The following is a 4,438-nucleotide window of genomic DNA, read 5'->3' as shown; positions in this document are numbered from 1 at the left end:
CCACTTTTTCATAATTAATTAATAATAATTTATTAACCCAAATTAAATTGGATATAAATTAAAATTAATTATATTATGAATTGATACACATAATTTTGGACCGTCTTAGGTTGGAAATTAATTTGCCTTGGTACTTCAAATTCTTTTCGGTTTTGTGCTTCTAGCAATGTCTGCCGAGCCATTTTTCGGCCTTTGTGCAATTCTGTCGAAAATAACCAAAATTAATCAAAATTAATTATAAAATTAATTAAAATTCAAAATTTTCATAATTTAATTACAATTTAATTATTTTATAATAATTAATTATTTTTCGACAAGAATTTAACCGAATTCGCATGAATTTAAGTTAAAAAGGGTATTAAAAAGTGTGTAAATTTTTGTGTTTCTACACCCCTAAACTTAATTCCTTGTTCGTCCCGAGTAATGCACGAATTTTGAAAAGAATTTCTCGGAAACACCTTTGAAAAACTCCTTCAGAACAATATTTTTCTCAAAATTATGATTTTAATATGCTTATGCTAAAAAATAAGAAGTTTGATAGTTACGCTGCTTAAGTATACATATCATTCAAATTAATCTCAACAACTATTACAACAGCAAAATTAGACGAAATGCTTCCTTAGCAAAGACATGTTAACCCTTACCAATTTGATTTTTATTCCCTTATTCAAGACTAAGCTGTAATCATTAAGTTTAACTTATGTCTTCATATGTTGATCATAGCAATTTCTTTCCATTAATGTAGGTAGCATAGAAACTTGAATCAATAGGTTTTCAGCAAGGTTGTAACGTGGCTAGGCTAGAGGTAGGTGAAAGATAGATAATTTTAGGTTTAAAACCCTAGACTCAGCATTAATCGGACCTTCGAAATTTTTACCTTCGATGCACCAACTTACTTAACTTTCACATGCTCTTTTATACATCTATTTTCATTCAAGTACATGTGTGTTTTTTTTTTTAATATGAACACTTGCTTCAAGTACTATACTCTTTTGAACATTTGATATTTCTTTCAACTCCCTCGAACTTATTTTCAAAGAATAGTGTAACACCCCTCACCCGTATTCGACACTGGGATAGGGCTCGAGACGTTACCGAGATTTCACGTTCATAAACATATTAAATCAAGTCACTAAGTTGCGCTCTAATTTAAAACTTTTCAAATATATATATCATTTCCCTTAAACAGGTCTTCGAGACCTAAAACAGGTCTTCGAGACCTAAAACATGTCCAGAGGTGGCGCGAGACAAAATCGAGAACGTTTGATAAACTTTGGGCGCCTTGGAAAATTTCTTTTAACTTGAAGTGTCACATGCCCGTGTGACTTGGGACACGCCCGTGCAATCACCCCGTGTCTAAGACTTGAGCATTCTGTTAAATTCACACGGCTAAGACACACGCCCGTATGTCTAGCCCGTGTTCATTTAATAGACTTACCATTTTAGATGCAAGGAACACACGACCATGCCACACGACCACGGGTGTGGCCCGTGTGTCACACACGGCCTAGCCACACGCCCGTGTACCCAACTGTGTAGACCCTATTAGGCTATTTTCCAAGCCTATGGTCACCACCTTTTAACACTTATACTTAATGAATATTAAAAACAAAGTAAAACATAATTATGCTCTCATAAATGATCTTTGCAAAAACTCATTGCATGGAAATCTCATATCATTGGTTTCGTACACGCTAGGTTATTTCCCATCTTGTATTTATGTGTTGTCATACCACTTTAATACATTCAAGATTGGCTCATTCTTATGACTCATTACCAATTGGAATCGAACCATTGCACATGGTTACAAACCTGCATGGAAATTTTATAGGTCATAGCCTACTTCAAAACAAGTCGATCTCTATGGCCATAAACAAAAAGATAGATTTATCTTTACAAGCCTTCATTTGGCAAATCAAATGACACATATAACAAAATACTCAAAATACCTATACATGCCATTGAACAATTTAGAAATGTCTTTATACCAAAGCTGGTCTATTTGATATTATGCTGACTCTCCAACCGTCCTCCAATCTTTACGAGTCTTCGAGCTTTGTGAAAGACAGGGAAAAGAAAGGGGTAAGCATTTTCATGCTTAGTAAGCTCGAATAACTTAAAAGTAAACTTACCAAGTAATTAGCATGCATTCAAAATGGGCAATAAATTCAATGATCCACATAACAATGCACTATAAAAGTTATCTTAGATGAGCTCATCATTCAACATCTCATTTGTATATATATCACATTAATCTCGGTGAGTTTCTAGGAAATCTCGATGGAATACCCATTTACCATCAATTCGTACAATGATCGTTTCAGATATGCACTCCCGCGAACCTTACATCTTATGGCGGGATTATCAGTTCAGGCTAAATCCCCTATTTTATAAACTCATAAGGTGATGTCGGGATTACCAGTCCAGGCTAAATCCCTTATAACGACAAACAACTTTATTGAGCTTGGATCTGCATTAACATTCCAGGCTAAATTCAGTTCCTAATCGGATTACCCGTCTGGGCTAAATCCATAATGCACACATATTCTTCGGGAGGCTCGACCATTCAAAGGAACACCCGTCCGGGCTAGATCCTTTTATAAATGAGATAAAAAATTATCCGTTCGGGCTAAATCCTTACTGCAACACATGCAAGACCTCATTACACATGTCAATCATGGTTTATCCATCGAATTCCCTTTTTAACCTCAACCGTGACATTTATCACAATTTATATTTAAACATGCATTTCATAGAATTTCATGTTTTTAATAAATGCAATCATCATGCATTCATAAATCATATAATTAGGCACATTGAGTGTTTACTTTAAGTTATCCGAACTTACTTGATATTCGTTTTGGTGTCGTGTTTTGGTTATTCCGAAACCTTTCGTTTTCCTCATCGACCTCCGGAATTTGTTCCTCGGGGTCTATAACAATAAAAATAGATCATTAACACTCCACATTATGCATTTCATGTCTAATTTCCACCCCGGTCCAAATGACCGTTTTACCCCTAACCTTTTACATTTTTACAATTTAGTCCCTAGGCTTGTACAATGAAACGCATGCAATTTCTACCTTACTCAAGCCTATCCGAACACTTTTCCCTCTTATGGTAGCCCACATTTTCCATTATTTTTACATTTCTACCTCACATTTTGCAACTTTTGCAAAAAGGTCCCTTTAAGGGTTTTTCATGAAAATCACTTAGGAAAAGTTGTTTAACACACTTCAAACTTTCATATTCCTCCATAAAACATCAAAATACAAGTAACTCATGCATGGGTAAATTTTTAAGCATGAACCCTAGCATGAAATATGGGTAGAAATAGAGAGAGCAAGCTACCGGGATTTCAAAATTACAAAAGAACATTAAAAACGGGGCTTGGGAGCACTTACTATTGAGCTTGGAAAGCTTGAAAACCTTAGCTATGGAAACCCTAGAAATTTCGGCAGCATGGAGAAGAAGAATGGGTGATTTTTGGTTCATTTTTCCCATTTTATTTCACTTAAATGCCAAATGACCAAAATGCCCTTAAGCCCTTTCTTTGAAATTTCATCCATGCAAGCCCATTTTTGTCCAAAAATTTAGAAATTGGGTAAATTGCTTCTAGAATCAAAGTTTTGTAATTTATTCAATTTAGTCCCTAATTTTCCAATTGGGCACTTACTCAAAGAATTCCTTCATGAAACTTTAACACATGCATATTCTTATATTCTAAGCCTCGTAATAATCATAAAATAAATATTTTGATGTCAAATTATTTGTCCCGAAACCACTATTTCGATTAAGCCCTATTTTGGGATGTTACATTTCTCCCCCATTAGGGACTTTCGTCCTCGAAAGTTTTACCAGTGAACAGATTCAAATATTGGCTTCTCATGGTTTTTTCTGGTTCCCATGTAGCCTCTTTTACACCATGTCGATGCCAGTATTTTAACTGGTTCCTCTCCATAGGTCATGTCCGGTCGAATTTCAATCTCATTCGGTGAAATCACGTGAGAAGGGTCAGATCGGTATCGCCTTAACATAGATACGTGGAACATATCGTGAATCCTTTCCAGTTCAGGTGGCAATGCCAAGCGATAGGCTAATGATCTCGTATGGTCCAATAAATCGTGGACTCAGTTTGCCTTTCCGGCCAAATCTCAACATGTTTTTCCATGGAGACACTTTCAAGAATACTATCTCCAACTTGAAACTCAATTTCCTTTCTTTTCAGAACAGCGTATGACTTTTGCTTATCCGATGCCGCTTTCAAACAGTCTTGTATCACTTTAATTTTCTCTTCAGTTTCTTTAATCAAATTAACTCCGTGAATTTGATTTTCCTTAAGTTCTGTCTAATACAATGGAGTTCGGCACTTCCTGCCAAACAAGGCCTGATAAGGTGCCATCTTCAAACCCATCTGAAAACTGTTGTTGTAGGTGAA

The sequence above is a fragment of the Gossypium arboreum genome, chromosome 3 (assembly GCF_025698485.1).
Source record: "Gossypium arboreum isolate Shixiya-1 chromosome 3, ASM2569848v2, whole genome shotgun sequence".
Taxonomy (NCBI): Eukaryota; Viridiplantae; Streptophyta; class Magnoliopsida; order Malvales; family Malvaceae; genus Gossypium; species Gossypium arboreum.
This window is presented reverse-complemented; position numbering follows the sequence as displayed.